Source organism: Dreissena polymorpha, chromosome 3 (assembly GCF_020536995.1).
Source record: "Dreissena polymorpha isolate Duluth1 chromosome 3, UMN_Dpol_1.0, whole genome shotgun sequence".
NCBI lineage: Eukaryota > Metazoa > Mollusca > Bivalvia > Myida > Dreissenidae > Dreissena > Dreissena polymorpha.
Genome location: NC_068357.1, coordinates 135,381,482 through 135,398,840, shown reverse-complemented (window position 1 = coordinate 135,398,840; position 17,359 = coordinate 135,381,482). Strand labels below are relative to the sequence as shown.

Below are 17,359 nucleotides of genomic sequence, written 5' to 3'. Positions count from 1 at the left end.
CAGATTTGAAGGCTGACGGGATTAAAAAACGCCGGATGGCCGAGTGCGGTGAACTGGTTCTGAGGTCGTGGCAACGCGAAGTTTTGGAGAAACTGGAAGCCCAAAATGACCGCCAGATTTTGTTTGTTATGGACCCTGTCGGAGGTAACGGGAAGACAACTCTTGCTTGCTCTATGATGAGTACAATGGACGCTATACGATTTGAAAATGGCAAAAGTAACGATTTGAAATACATGTACAAGGGCCAAAAGTACCTGATATTTGACTTCTGCCGCAGCAGCATGGAACACATAAACTACGAGGTGATCGAGGCTTTAAAAAACGGAGTATTCTGCTCGTACAAATACGAATTGGTGATGAGAATGTACCACCCGCCAAAAATTAAAAACGGGCGAGGCATGGTATGGTATTGCGCAAGGGGGGGTTAGAGGGTTAGGGTTAGTGTAAGGGGTCAGGTTAGGGTTTGGGTTAGCCTAAACCCAACCCTAACCCTAACCCGAACCCTAACCCTTACCCTAACCCTTTTTTGGGGTTATCACCCCTAACCATGCCTCGCCCGTTGTAGTTTTCCGCCTCCAGTCCAGAACTGTACATGACTGTGTTGAGTCTGTCAACAACAACTTGGACAACATAAGGTACATAACAGTAAGATAGATTTAATATAATATTATTGTACTAACTGTTAAAACAGACAATCTTATGTCTAATGTTACAAACAGACAATGTTATGTTGACTTCTTTAGTTTAAACCCGGGCTGGGCACAGACAATTCTTAATAGTCGGCAACAGTAGAAAAATTTAGCTTTCTTAGAAATCCTATATATGAAAACCAGGGAATAATCTACATGCGCGTCCCGCGTCTATGACGCAAAAATATCGAAATAGACGCATAGTTTTGAAATATGTGCGTCCACTCGGACGCATTGCTGAAACGAATCTATTTGTGACATAACATAGAAAATTATATTAGGATTAATAATTTTATAATCAAATTGTAATTATATTAGGGTTAGTAATTTTATAATCAAATTGTAATACAGAGGCAAGATAAAAAAATAATTAACTACGCATTAACTAAATAAAGACGGTTAGTAATTAAGATACCAAACGAAAACAAAGTAATTAACAGGTCAAAACATACAATTAGGTCCCTTCTACGTAATACCTAAAAGTATTGTGGCTTGTTAAATGCATAGAAACAATTAAACATACATTAGTCAGGGAGAGGCGACTTCCCGAGATGTATTCTAGATGTGGATAACAAAATGGGGATGTCTATTCAATTGGAAACCCGCGCGGATAGAGACATAAAATCCGTCTAGATGATATGTCACCTGTCCAAGAGCGGCGAACCGCCCTGACAGGCGAGAGTCACGACGATGTAATTGAGTACAGAACGGGTACTATAAATAGACAGTCAAACAGAAAGATTTTACCCTTGCCTTCTCTTAGGAAATATTCATTTTGTGTTATTTACTTTGGTTTAAATTATTTGTTTATCTTAAATAAAGAACTTTATCTTTACATTTAGACTTGTGATTCATGTTACGTGACACTTAAACGCATACGCGAATCAAGATAAGTACGAACCATCTTGGGTATTTGTCAAAAGTGTAGCGATGAACGCTGAGTTTAACCGAATGAGGCTTGAAGACTGCAACATGTCTTTTGATCGGCTCTAGTCGAGCCGCTGCTGCATAATAAGAACCAATTAGAATCGACCTTTTAAATAGAGTGTGTTATGATATTTTCTAGAGTCCCCGGATGAAAACCTGCTTTAACTTTTTGTAACTGAGTCAAAAATAATACAGAAAAAATGCCTCCGAAACAAGGTGTGGATGCTAAATCCAAAACAAACAACTCTAAACTTTAATAACTGCGGGTCAACAGCTAGCAATTCGGACGTTAACAATAATATTATCAAGCTCGCAATTTGGATGTTAACAATAATATTATCATCGATTTGAATCAAGTTGAAATGTTGTAACAGGTTACATTCATGTCACAGATAATGTTATAGCCTATGTGAAGGCAAACAAGAGAGTGATAACCCTGAATTTGCTTTTTTGGTTTCAACATGTTTTTGAGATTATTAAAAGTTTAATGCAAAATATAGTTAATGAGCTAGTGTGATTTAGACTCATTTTCTTCACTACTTAGTATCTTTCAAAATTTGGGACCCATTCTTTTTCAAGGTGGACTCATTTTGGCCTGGGACTCATTGGTCTAAAATCTGCGAGTTCAGGGATCAATAGATAGTAAATTCTAGATTATTTCCTGGAAAACCCATCTCCAGACTTCTAAACCTTTTCCGAATTGCTCATGTAGCCACTGGTATGAGAAGGTGGCAAGAACAATTTTACTGCAATATTTCACATTTTATTTCTCCATTTTCTTATATATTTATCAGCCTATTAACTGAAATGTTGAAATTAAATGGTAAAATATACTGGGTAAACATATTTTCATTCATGAAGCCTTGTAGTTGACAATTGTTTCTATGAAAAGTGTTTTTTGTAATCAATATAATTACCATTATATAATGAAAGTGAATAAAAATATAAATAATAAGATAAACACTTTCTAAAATACAGTGCTTTCTCAGAGATGTCTTCTTTCTATATATTGGTATTTTGGCTTATACAGCGTTTTCATTAGAATTTCTTGTAGCAGGCTTTTGAGTTATTTGAGGAGGCCAACTTGTGCGAGCACCGAAGGAGCAAGTTGCTAGGGGGTCTGGGGGCATGCTCCCCCTGAATTTTTTTAAAATAAAGGTGCCAAATCATGGCCTCTGAGCGATTTTGGGCACATAATGTACATGATTTTGCTCATTAAAAATAGAGGATATTTATGTGAATGGCAAAGACAAAATAAAAAAAAAGTCCTCAGTTTACATCAACTCTGCAATTATCAAGATTTTAATAAAAAACAGATATACATGTATAAAAAACATTAAAACATGTAACACCAATTCGACTTTTAATAATTTATTTTACAAATAAAACAGAGTTTGATGTGATTCTAATCTAGTTGCCACAAAAATCGTCATCCGATGATTCACTATCTGATTCTGGGTCATATTCCTTTGATGCCAGATTAAGTTTTTGTATGGATATATTGACAGCTGTCTTATCAGGCTCAGCCCATTATTCCCCTCAGTAACATCGGTTTGGACCCCAGCTTCCACAAGTGTAAGAACTGGTGCTGATGCTGAGGCCATTGGCTGCTTCGGGGTAATCTTCCGCCTCTATTTTATGTCACGCTGTGGCTTGACTGCAGAAATTATTAATATGGAAATGTAGCATTTGTTTTTTAGATTGAATTTTACTTTTGAACTTCAATTCAGATTAAATTTTACTTTTGACCTTTTATTTTTTTAAGAAGAGTATAAATGGCCCATTAAATATAGAAGGCAATGTGAAAGACCATAGATGACATTAAAATTTTGCCAAAGGCCCCCCTGGAAACGATGCATACAATTTGGGCATAGGTTCTCCTAGCATAGCAATTTTAAGAAAGATTTGGCAGTTTGGCAATGCAGATTTTCCAAAAAAAAATGGAGCATAGGTTGCCCCAGCTTAGGCAATCGTAGGATTTAAATATATTGCTGAGGAAGCTTCTTTTGGTCAATTTTTTCCAATACAAATTTGGACATTGCAGTGCCAATTCAATATATTTAGCGAACTCCAACCTTAATCATGACAATATCAGGAGAGTTTGGGGCTCGATATTTTCATTTATCCTAATGAAAGACACTTCTCCTGTAAACTGTGGATATAAATAAATCCACTTACTGTTCGGAGGTTTAAAACTCCACGGAGAAACCAAACATCAGCATATTTGGAACCATCAACGAAATTTGTTGAAAATAAAAACGAAATGTAACAGGAAAGTGCATACATCCGGAGGTGGCGGTAAATGATAAACGTTAACAAAACAGTGAAACAAAATAACTTCAACAGCGAACTATTGTTCTTACTCGAAACACAAAAAAAAAGTCATTTTTTATAAATTTTTTTAGACACTTGGACATTGCCAGTTTGTGACCTTTAATCAAAGTTGTACACTCATGTTTCCCGCTTCGGGATTGGACAATTATACCGAAACGACCAATGAGAAAACAGTTAACATATATCGCTTACGGTTGTTTACTTCCGTTTCAGACAGTTTGTTTATAAACGAATACTAAATATCTCGTCATCGTCGTGAACATTTGCCGATTTTTAAATATTTTTTTCCGAATTTGAGCCGGCCCAAATAACATTTGAGGCGGTCAAATTGGCCGCCGGCCGCCTCCTAATGAAAACGCTGCTGATATTATTGTTTTTGGTCACAAAGTAAAATTAATGGTACAAGAGCTTGTCACAGTAGTGCCAAATCCCCGCCGAAATGTATTTGCTTGTATGAGAACATTTGTTTTAGTGAGTAGAATAATATTTGTAAATATGCCACCTGTGTCATCTATTTATATTTCAAGGATCAATAAGTTATATAGTGTTGGAGATATGCTGTAGAGAATAAAATATATGGAAATGAAAGAAAGGGAGGTAATTACAACAGAAGACTATAAACAGTTACTGTTCTTGATCACTGTATTTTTCTTAAACTTATCTATTCGTTTTACAGTGAATACTTCAGTGTTCAAATTAAAATATTATTGTAAAATTAGATAAAGGGCGATATTAAAAATTGAAAAGCTAAAATATTGACTATGAGATAAAATTAAATATATTTTAAAATTATAAATAAAATTATAATAAAAATTAAATAAATAAAGGGAAATAATTCAAAAACTGCGGCCGAAAGAGTTATGGTTCATGTTCACTGCACTTCTCCTAGTTGCCATATGTTTATATTTCTAGTTCCAAGTAAATTCCTTCAGTAAATTTAGAGTTATGCTCCGGACAAAAATTTAATTTGAAATAAAATAAAGGGAGATAATAAAAAAACTAAGTGAGATAGAGTTATGATTCTTAGTCACTGCACTTCTCCTGCTTGCCATCTGATTATATTTCAAGTTTCAAGTAAAACCCTTCAGTAGATTTAGAGTTTTTCTCCAGACAAAAATGTACTTTTAAATTATATTAAGGGAGATTCAAAAACTAAGGTAGATAGAGTTATGGTTTTTGGTCACTGCACTTTTCTTAGTTGCCATCTGTTTATATTCTAAGTTTTATGGTAGCGCACCTCTAATGATTTCCCGTGATTTATTTTACGATCATTGCCGATCTTCAATGATCGGTTATTTCCGAGAGATGCATTTTATTTTTTTCAAAGTTCGAATTTTGTTATATGTTTACGTAATTCCTTTAGAATACATTATTTTCACAATAAATATTGACTTTGATCCAAATATCATCTGAAAAAATACGATTTCGCGATTTCTTCAAAGATTGGCGAGCCTTTTTACCTGTTTACTTATGGATATTTAATTTAAGCTTGCACAAATGTGAAGTTGTCGTGGCCTAGTGGTTAAGGCGATCGACTCCAAATCTTTTGGGATCTTCCTGCGCAGGTTCGAATCCTGCCGACATCGCATACTTTTTGCGACACGTTTTATTTCTTTTCTAACGTAACTTGATTTAATGTAGCATATATGCTATGTTTTTTGTTTAATATGTTGAAATTTTTATGCACATCCTTCAATTTTTAACAATTAAAACAACGTTATGGCTAAATTGGGTGATTTACTGCTGAAAATACGAATGATGCATGTTGCATTTTTATTTTTATTTCAAAAAGTAAACACTAAATCTGTCTATTTCTTGGTTTTTTTGCTGTATATAGTGTTTCTATAAAAACTATGTTTAACATATAACTTAAATGCTACTATTTTGAATTTTATGACACTTTGTTTTTAACCGACCCAATTTTTACTTGGCTGAAATCACTGACATTCCATGGCGCTCTTCCGTAGATAAAAATTTGTAAAAAATAAATGTCTGTACAAGAATACTTATTTCATTTTGTTAAAATTTTAAACACCTTTACTGCATCTATGCACACCAACAGCATGCCCATATTTGGAAATTTGAATGAATTATGGAACTTTTATATACCCCAGGGGTGAAAATAAACTGTACAAAAGCTGAGCGTGGGGGTGGTTTTGAAAAAAAACGGTATATTTTTTTAAAAAGCATGGAAAGCCTATCTACAAATTTGCATGTAGTTCAGTGAAATGATGCTGATTAAGAAAATAATTAATTAGATTATATTTGGATATGTGCCCATTAGAGGTGCGCTACCTTAAGTAAATCCATTGAATAGATTTGGAGTTATGCTCTGGACAAAGTTTCGGACGGAAAGACGGATGCACAGAGGTACAGATGCACGACAGACGGACAGACAGACGGAGACTATTACTATATCCTCTCCAAAAAAATTTTGGCGGGCATAAAAATGGTTATTATTTTAGATACATCACAGCTTAAACATATTCTTCTATTTATAATTTTTCATAAAACGGGTTTCCATACGACAGAGAAGTTATTGTGAAAGAGAAAAGGGCCTTTTAAGTATAAATATATATAATTATATTAAATTATATTTTGTTGTGAAATGCATTACCATTTTAAAGTACAAATATCATAAATCACTTCACCTGTTTTCTTTTTTGTTTGACATATTAGAAAACGTTTAAATGCTACAACCATAACATATCAAGTATGAGTTAATATCATTTATATCCTGAACTCAGGGGTAATTTGCCAAAATTGCTCTCAACTGATAGCTCTTATTAGTTATTAATCCTGCTAATTGCTGGTTCCAAAACGTATTCTTTAAAGTGGGTCATTAATTGAGAAATAATGCATTTCAGGTTCATTGATGTTGTGGCAAGATGGTTGGGGTCTAGCCATGATTGAGCGGTCTTTGAGAATTCCAGAATTAAGGTGAAATAAACAAGGCCATTGTCAAGCAATATTGTCCCCTACCGGCTCCACCATTGTCAGAAATTCCACCATTTCAGATTATTTTTTGTTTTGGTTGCCATAGCAACCACAATTTTTGACGTAGGAACGTAATGAAATTACGTGCATAATGTCCTTATTGCCATCTATCCATGTTGCAAGTTTCATGAAAAAATATTAAGAACTTTTTAAGTTATCGCAGGATCCAGAAAACCACCATTTTCAGCAGTATTTCTAGTCTATTTGTTGCCATAGCAACCAGAATTTTTGACGTTGGAACAGAACAAAATGAAATGACGTGCATAATGTCCATATTGCCATCTATCCATGTTTCAAGTTTCATGAAAAAAAATATTAAGAACTTTGAAAGTTACCGCAGGATCCAGAAAAGTGTGACGGACGGACAGACGGGCTGACGGACGGGCTGACGGACGGACTGACGGACGGAGCGCAAACCATAAGTCCCCTCCGGTGAAACCGGTAGGGGACAATAATTCTTATGTATCAAATTATAGTTACCATAATTATAAGTGCACAACGGGATAACACTATTGCCTGTTGCATATTATTACAGGGCTCAACACTAACAGTGATCCGTTGACCCGGGGTCAATAAAAAATAGGGAGGACCAGTGAAACTAGAAATTTGATTGATCCATCGGACCAGTTAAAAATCCTGGCCAGCTTATTGTGAAATACTGGTGGACAGCTGTTTTCATCAATAAAACAACTTTATATGTTCATAATCCTTATATGTTCATAATAAACCGATAATTTTATTATTAGTTTATGGGCCAACTCGAGATCGTGATAAAAGTAGCAACATATTGGAAATTCAAATTTGTCTAGATCCCCGGATGACAAAAACCTGTTGTCGGATCAAGAAATCAATTTGCGTTCCGCAAATGTCTCCCGCAAATGTTTCTGGACTTCGCCGTGATCAATACACAAATGAACATAACATTCCAAGCATTCGGATCGAGAAATGAAAAAATGGTATTTATTATTTTGAAAAAGCAGCAATAATCAGCATGTTATTGATCTTAGTACCATCAGAATATACTTTGTTTACCGTGCAAATTTACACTGGAGGGCGCAAAATAATGTTTTGATATTGCTGGAGAGTAAACGTGCGAATTTTCAAGATTACAAGTTTTCGCGATGTAGAATTTCATTCAGGAAGTGGTTGAACCTCTGCTAAAAAACCTAAAACTAATGAAGGGAAGCTTGAAGTACATCGAAAACATGAAAAGGATAAGAGATAGTTTAGTAGATAGTATAGTTTTCTTTTTATAAATGCACAATACATTGTGGATAGTTTGAAAATTTAGTTCAAATTTAGGTAAAATACCATAGAAAGTGTCGGACCACTTGAAATCTTGGAGGACCAGTAATTTCTGAAAGCTGGTGGTCCTTTGGGTCAGTAGGTAAAAAAAGTTAGTGTCAAGCTCTATATTAATTATTGAAAATGATGAAAATACAAAAAATTGTAAAAAAGTTGTGAACTATGATACTTTTACTCATGTATCAACCACTACTGAAGTTGAGCAAGCAGTCAAACGCTTACAGGGGAATACTTGCCAATTGATCTGACCACCGTGATGTGACATTGTTGTTAAAAACGATGTAAAATCCAACCAACCAAACCAAAAATATATTACTACTACAAATATAATTAATTAACTGATAAGGCCACGACTTTTTTTTTTATTGGTTTACAAAAGTTATTTTGAAAATGGTCCATCGGGCGGTCGAAAAAAAAAAAAAAAAAAAACATCATTGGAAAAATAAGTTAATACTAATAACATCAGAACAAAGACATCATATCTTTTATAACCTTAACACAGAGACGAAAAATCTAATTATGCAATGAAACACATCTATATCTTCAAATGAAATGAGTCACCTAAAAGCACCTTTTGTAACATCAGGCAATTTTAAACACTCCATTAAATGACATGCTTTCTTCTCCCATTAAAACGAAAAACTGCGCTTCATTTCCGTAATTCGATGCGCACCATTACGCAATGCGATGCCCGTTGCATAAATCTTATATAAGATAAACTACTCATACACAAAGTTTGTGTTTGCTCTTATTGGACTTATGACATCGTCCATGAAAAAAAATCGAGGTAGATCGATCCCCGCGTCGTCGCGGTAATGTTTGTTAAAGTTGTTGTTGTCGTGAAAACTCATTGATATACAACGCAACACGTCTTTTTTAAACTGACGCGAATTAATACAATCATATTTGTCAACTTGGCTTTTGCTTTATTTTGATAATTTAATCCAAAGTTTAATGTTAGCAAGTGTTTTTACTGGAATTGTAAACAAGGAGCCAGTTAAAGTCTTCTGAAAATGTGCAGTCTGTGTGAATTGACAGTTTGACGTCATCAAAGGAAAGCCGCTTGCTGTCTGAAGCAATAAAGCGACAAATTTCGCGCCGACAAAATTGGCTTCCTTTGTCTAGCAATCAACATGCCGAACCAATCGTGCGTTTGTTTCTCAATTGCAATCCTCCAATTTAATAATAGCACGTGCATAGCTCCGCCTTCGAATCTTTTGCAGAGAACGGAGGCGGAGTTTAACGGTTAATTGAGCTAGTATTTTTAATACGCAAGTTGAGTTCCGATTTGCCGAAATTACTCGGCCCTAAGCATTAAAACAATAAATACATTTATCAATGATTTTCCGAGATATACCGATTTGTTCCGATTTCCAAACTTTCTGTACAGTTCCTATAAACTATGGCGGACGTGTTTACAAAATTCCTAAACACATATATCGTAAATAATGGCAGTGTTTTATTGGATTATTCATACTAATTATCAAATTGCAAGGTAATACTTTTTTATCTACTATAATATCGGGTATGTTTAATATAATAAACATGTTAAACAATATAGTTGCGTCACAGACTCGGAAATAAATTTTGATGCGGTCGACATTTTACTGACGCTGATTTTCCTATTGTCTGTAATTAAATAAATTTTGAGAAGTGCCCATAAAAGGACTGGTACATACTGTGTCACATTGAAAAATATCCCGATCTCTGTATTATATGTGAACCAATCGTTGATTGTACTTACTTGATTTTATTCGCAACCGTACTCAAACCGGATCGTTTTTTTTTCTCGTTTCGCTCGTTTTTCAGTGCGGTCGGGAATAAAATATATAAAAAAAGACGATTTTCCGATTTTATTTTTTTTCCCATTTTCCAAAAATTAGGGTCGGCGGTTTTGTAAGCCGTGGCCTAATGTTTTTAATATGAAGTACTGAAAACAATAATTTATTTGTATATTTATTTTTTATGATTTGCATTTAAGTTATCAACACAATTGTGTATGACTTAAAAAAAATGAACACATTAAAAAAGTACATGCATATTATGTTACTGATACAAAGGCTATAAAATGTTATTTATAAGTTGTGATTTGATTTTTACATGTTTCACTCTAGGGAAATCTTGATGCTACACTAAATGTAATTCTTCTGGGCGACAGTGGCTAGGCCTGAGTCCCTTCCTACTCACCCCCATAAGGAATCCTCGTCCCCAACAGGAAGAGCGATACAACCGCAGACACAAGAGGGGTTGGGAAGTTGTGGAACGTGGATTTGGGATATTAAAGTCCAGATTCAGGTATAAAAAGATTTCTTCTTCCTTTCATAGATATTCTTATTTTACATATCAGACTAATATTACTACGCTGAGTGCACAACCTACAGGTAGGCAAACATGGGCAAAGGCATATTTGAAATTAGTCAGCCACCTGGGCCTGTATTCACCAACAAATCTTTACTAAAGAAAATTCTTTATTCTTTACTTTTCTAAGAACAATCTTAGGTCGATTCTTTATCGGTATTCACCAACGCTATTTTTAGCATTCTTTACAACAAATTATTTGTTATGTAAGCGACATTGCTACCCGGCATTTTGAAAAATGCATAGAAAATTTGCAACCGCTGACGTGTCTTCTGTCACAACAAACAACATGGCTGACATGAACGCTACCGTTAGTAGAAAACGTTTGGCCGAACAGGAAAAAACAGTTATAGCTAACGAGATCATTCAGAACTATGATGTCCTGTTTGGCTCAATGACCGGTTGTGGAGTGCATAAAATTGGAGAGGTCCGGAGGAAAGAATGGGAAGTGGTGGCCAATGTGCTAAACTGGTTTGTACATTTTGGTGTTATCACTTTTCCAAATTGTGTAACTTCTAGCAGAAAGAATATTTATGCAATTAATTCATTATTTTATTTTTAATTATTGATTATAATATCATCCTTTATTTGTGCAAAGTTTAATAAACAAACAGAAGTTTAAATATTATGTGACATAAATATAACATGAGGGCCAAGATGGCCCTAGTTCGCTCACCTGAGAGGAGTCCGTTCATTCAATCTTTACCAAACATCAAACTTGACCTAGATATTGTCCAGACAAACATCCTGGTCAAGTTTCATCATTATTGAACCAAAACTCTGGCATATGGAGTGATTTTGTTTTTGTAAGATTTGACCTGTTGGCCTATATTTTGAGTTGAACCCCCTTACCAAACATCAAACTTTGCTTACAAAAATAAATATTATGACCAAGATTCATAAAATCTGAAACAAAATTGTGAGCTCTAGAGAGTTTACAAGGATTTTGTAATGAAAATTGGACAATCTAAGGGCAATAATTATGACATTAATTATGTGATATATATAAAACCAATATTTTCACCCAGTTTTATGATGATTGAGCAAAAAATGTGACTTCTAGAGTGTTAATATAAGAAAACTGCCCCCCCCCCCCCCCCCCCCCCCCCCCCCGCCGGCCATGTTATTTAACTGACCAGAACCATTTTAAAACTCAGCTCTCATATCAAAGAAACAAATTTTCTGACCAAATTTCATGAAAATTTGGCCAAAATGTGACTTCTAGAGTGTTCACATGTTTTCACTATATACATATAGAGAAAAATGCCCCACCCACTGGCAGCCATGTTTTTTCACCGATCTGGACCATTTTCGAACTCTTCCGAGATATCAATAAAACCAATGTTTTGACCAACTTTTATGATGATTGGAAAAAAATTGTGACTTCTAGAGTGTTTACAAGGTTTCTCTATAGCCAAATAAGAAAAACTGCCCCACCCACTGGCGGCCATGTTTTTCAACAGACGGGAACCACTTTTGAACTCAATCAAGATATCATTAAGACAAACATTTTGACAAAGTTACATGAAGATTGAACCTAAAATGTGACTTCTACAGTGTTTACAAGGTTTTTCTTTACTGACCTAGTGACCTAGTTTTACGAGCAAATGTTAACGGACGGACGGACGTACGACGGACAAAGACCGGTTAGAAAAGCTCACCTGAGCAATATCAGGTGAGCTAAAAAGCAGTAGATGATTATAGCACAAAAAAATTGAGCATAGAAAGGCATAATATAAATTTATAATTCTTCACTATGTTAAAATTAGCATGCTACCCGGTTTCAAAAATTCCAAAATTTTCAACTAAACCCATATTTTGTAATTTGGCATTAATGATGTATTTCTACTAATTCAATTGTTCGTAATTCATAAAAAAAAAACACACAGGAAATGTAGAATGCAACATGGAAAAGCGTTTTGAGGAATAAACAAATCATTTTATTTTGTTTGTTTTTATAATGCATATCTTAGACTCTATTTCTGATTTTAAAAAATGTGCCATATTGCATTTCATTTATTTCAGCCAATTTTCCACCTATAGGCGCAAAGGTCCGGGAGTAAAGAAGAAGTACTACAATATGAAAGACAAGAGTAAGTGAAATTAGAGAAATTTACTCCTACGTTATTTTTCTCTGAACTTGCTGCTTCTTATGTAATGAAGATACATTTAATTTATTTCACATGTAAAGTGAAACATAATAGTTACTGTGTGAAAAGTAGCTGAAATTTGTTATTGATTTTTTTGTTATAGGTTCATTATTATATTATTAGTCTATGCTGTACAAGCAATATTGTTGAGAGATCTATAATTAAAAACTTTGAAAAAAAAACTGGGAATTTTATAAAATTTTGAACATTGTTATAATAATAACTACACTGCAATTTTTCACTGGCCCAGCATACTTATAATGTGCAAATCAAGATACATGTAATCAAATCAAACATTGGTGTAACATTAATTTGCACCCAATGTTTATTTTAGACACTTAAATTACTAATTTTTTTCTCAATATAACTATCGCACGGACAAAAAATGACGAGATAAGGAGGCCAGACACTGGTGGAAGGCCCCAAATGAAGGAGTTCACCATCCCGGAAGGCATAGAAATACATACTAATAACATTAAGTAGTAAAAAGGAACATTTACCAATTGAAAATGAAAGTTAGAATTTATTGATTTGTTAATCATATTGAAAACTTGCTAATCTTTCAATGCTAGCAACATTTTGATAATCAACTTGTATATTATTCATGGAACTGAAGCCTGGAACACAATAAACACATAAACTAGATTAACGACAATTACTAAACTTGTGAAGTCAATGTTCAAGAAGCACTGCTTCTGATGCAGGTAATGAAATATGTAAATGTTATTATGTCAATATGACAAATATATAATATTATATCTGTGTCATTTCTTCAAATGGTTTTCAATATACGTTTATATGTGATATGCATGAAATTGACATAATTAAGAAGGTTAAAACGATTAGGTAAATTAAACATTTTTTAAACAACGCTAGGCTATTATGGTGTGTTCTTTGCCATGTATTTAGCACACCTATCAATTTTAAATATAATTTTATTTTTTGTTTCAGCGAGGTCAAGTTGTGACAGGCAAGCGAAAGAGAATATGAAACAGGAAAAGAAATTTTTTAATTTACTACAAATTAATCTTCGACTAAAGAATAGGTTAATACTGGCCCAACTGAAGGTTGCTAGGTTACAGGCACAACAAATTGAGGAATAGATTAACATGCTAAAAGCAACAAATAATGAATGTTAAATCTTCAGTTTTGCATTATGCAAACATAAAATCATTTCAACTTGTACATATTTGTAATGGTTTGCCCATTTCACAATAAATCATAAGCATTTTAAAATCCTACATTTCTTATGGGATTAAAAAAAACTGTCACATAATACTCTCATAATACTCTTAGCCATATTTAGCTTGAAGGAGATGCACTTTACTTGTCTATGACAGACAAACTTGACTATTTGAGGTTTGATTTGAATATGTTCATAATATTTTTTCGAATCATCATTGTGAAAGTCATCTCAAACAGAAGTACCTATGTCTGCCCTTGAAGATGCATTAAAACTCTAAATGGATGAACACAAATGTGGGTGTCTTATATAACTATCAACCAAAGCATTCAAGCTTATTATATGGGCGATTACGAAAGATGCAAATGCAAACTTAGTATTTGTCACATAATGTAACAAGATTTGATTGCCAAGGTGTAACAACAATGACAAAACATAATGATCTGCTAACTGTAAAGTTGGTTTTACAGCATGGTGCTGCTTCTCATACAACTGACTAAAACACCATTTGAAATGGCTAAGCTTTTAAACTTGACAAGCTTTTCAATGTGTAATTATTTAAATTTTGACACAGAATATGTGTCTAGGTTTTTCAGATGTCAGTAAGGGTAAAATCACCCCTCTGGCACATATTGCATGTTACTTTGTATCAGACATTTCAGATGTTTTAAATTTCTTTCAAAAAGCATGACCTTGAAGAAACAGACATATATTTAATTATTCAGGATTAAGACCCAGAAAACTTAGACAAACATGATTTGTTCTTAAATCATATCAAAATACACCATCACTTGGTCCTTATATTTGAATGTTTTGAAAATTATATATTTCTTGTTTTGTTGTTTTCATATTTTACAATTCACTTGCAGCAGCACATACCAGGGCTTGCAGACATTACAAAATTAATGTTATACATGTATTTGTATTAAAAATTATACTATCTAGAAAAACAGTATTAGTTATAACAATGAAGAAATGATTGACATCATCAAAATGACTCAGAGGAATGAACGAAACCTGCAAGGTTTTGTGAAGGGAAGAACAATGCAATAATAGCAAGCGCACATTGTTCAAATGTTTAGAAAGAATATATAACCATGATGAGGATGATAAGCAATCATCCCGAATGACTGCCCTCATGTTAAAATTTCAAGGTGGAGCTTATGCCGAACTGCCACAAAAAGTCAATTTTTAGATGCATTAATTGTTGTGAAAATGAGTTTTTTAAATTCTATATTTATTTGTTTACTACTTTATGTTTTAACTATTTGTATGCTAAAAAGATGTGCTACTAATCACCTTAATATGTTTCAATTTATTTTGAATACAGAATTGTTTTCTTAATGAATTTTGTTATCATTCAACACAGCATTTACAAAAAATAAGTGTTCCCTCATACTGAACCTCATTTGACACGAGCTTATGATCGCCCAATCAGAGTGGCAGAATAGATAAATAACGTCAGAGCAATAAAACTTGCCAAAACATTTGGTATTGCCATAAACACTTTTAGGAGAGAGTTTGTGGAAAAGTTGATATTGACACTGTCAAATCTGGCCCTTCCTCTAGCCTCAATATTGAACAGGAAACTTCGCTTAGTGGTCATATTAAAACAATGCCTGAAAACTGTTTTGGTTTATTTTTGTCATGAAGCAATTAACTCAGTCTTTAATTGTGTAATTCATTTGGGAATTAAACATGGATAGAAGTTGAGCTTGAAATTGCTGTATGGTTGTTTAAGGTAGATGGCCTGAGTTGAAGTTAAACAAAATACACAGTCACTAGAAATGACAAGGGCCAGAAGTGCTTAGAAGACCACAATCAATAATCATTTTAAAGAACTGAACAGCATATTGATTTAATATATTTTAACAGACAAGCTATGCTGAGGTTAAGATTGACAAAAAACGAGCTTAGTATTAGTCTTAATCCCCATAAAATTGGCACAGGCAGAGCCTACAAAAAACATGGATCTAAAAAAATAAACAGACCTGGACTTTCTCAAGCCATGTAGTCTGTCCTTCCAGAACTCAGTCCTATCAGCAACTTTCCTCTCTCCCATTTCCTGCAGACCATTTCACCAGCTCAGCCGACCAGACTGAGTGCTTCAAACTGATGTACCCACATCTCAACTTCAGCAGCAACACCAGCATATCACATACATCAACATTTCTGAATGCGTTGACTCTTTTTAAACAACTAATAAATGTCCTTGGAATAACAACCTATCCAACAGAAGCTGAAAATCAATCCATTCCGTCAAACCCTCCACCGTCTAACACCAAACACATCCATTCGTCTCCTGCAATAAATTATTAATTGTCCATGATCAACCTAGAAGATCCCGTGAACTCTACCAACACTTCATCCGCCTCTTCAACTGAAAGACACAAGGAACTAATGTCTGTGTTATCTGAAATCAACATCAACTTGAAGAATCTTCATTGGGAAATAAACAAACAGTATCAGTTCAACTAAAAGTGTACATGAAGCATGACAAAAATTACTTACCTTCTCCACAATCATTCAACTTGCTGCTGCCCATCACCCACCAACATGGTTTCATACTGAGTCCACTTACATCAACCATCATCACCAACCAGACCACTCCACATCACTAACATCCACCATCTGTCATCAACACAGATGACAGATCTCCATTGCGACCCAGAAATTACGCAATCAACACCAGACCACCCAATCAGCTGCCGACCATCACCCACCAACATCATTTCATACTGAGTCCAGTACTGAAGTGTGATGGTCACAAAAGCTACAGTAATTCCACTTCTGTAAATGAGTTACAAAGTTCCATAAGTTCAGTGTTGCTAGATCAGTTGATAGAGAAAGTGAACAACAGTGTAAAATTCAGTATCATGTTTGATGAGTCTGAGAGCACAGACATATCAATCCATCAGAACATGATTACTTACATTAGAATTTTAGAAAGAGACAGTTTGGGTTATTTCCATCCTCACACTTTCTTTTTGGGAATCAAATCTTTAGATAGAAAGGGCAGATTATTTTTGATAGGGTTTTATCATTGCTAGAAAATAAGGGCATCAACATTTCAAATTTGTGTGGAGTCAGTACAGATGGGGCAGTTAAAAAGCTTGGCAACAAGTCAAGTGCGGTTATTAGATTAAAAGATCAGACACCAGGGGTGTTGGCAATCCAATGACAATGCCGACAGTGAAGAGTTATCTGCCCTATAAGTAACATGTTTAACCCTCTAGTGGAAAAATCAAGCAAAGATAGAAAAATTGCAATTTTGGCAGATTATTTAGGGACTGTAGGAATGCTAGGCTGCATAGGCGACTTAAAGAGCATTTGTGGACTTCTCCCACACAATGCGCGAACAAGGAAGCAAGACTCTAACCAGCACACGTGATATGGGAATCTTGCATTGAAACACC

General features: G+C 34.4%; 1 protein-coding gene, 1 long non-coding RNA gene and 1 other non-coding gene across 10 annotated transcripts in view; 2 read left to right on the top strand and 1 right to left on the bottom strand.

Moving 5' to 3' along the window:
- Positions 1–17,359, bottom strand: part of LOC127871573 (minichromosome maintenance domain-containing protein 2-like) — a 99,075-nt gene that overhangs the window by 53,905 nt on the left and 27,811 nt on the right. The gene's annotated exons all lie outside the window — the stretch shown is intronic.
- The window catches only part of LOC127871578 (uncharacterized), a 17,943-nt gene continuing 2,151 nt past the window's right edge, over positions 1,568–17,359 (top strand). Inside the window, exons 1-2 of the long non-coding RNA XR_008045459.1 lie at positions 1,568–1,832; positions 10,367–10,547. This is a non-coding gene — a long non-coding RNA (uncharacterized LOC127871578). The remainder of the gene's footprint in view (positions 1,833–10,366; positions 10,548–17,359) is intronic.
- Positions 5,455–5,536, top strand: Trnaw-cca (transfer RNA tryptophan (anticodon CCA)). The gene has a single exon. It is a non-coding gene; the product is annotated as a tRNA-Trp (tRNA).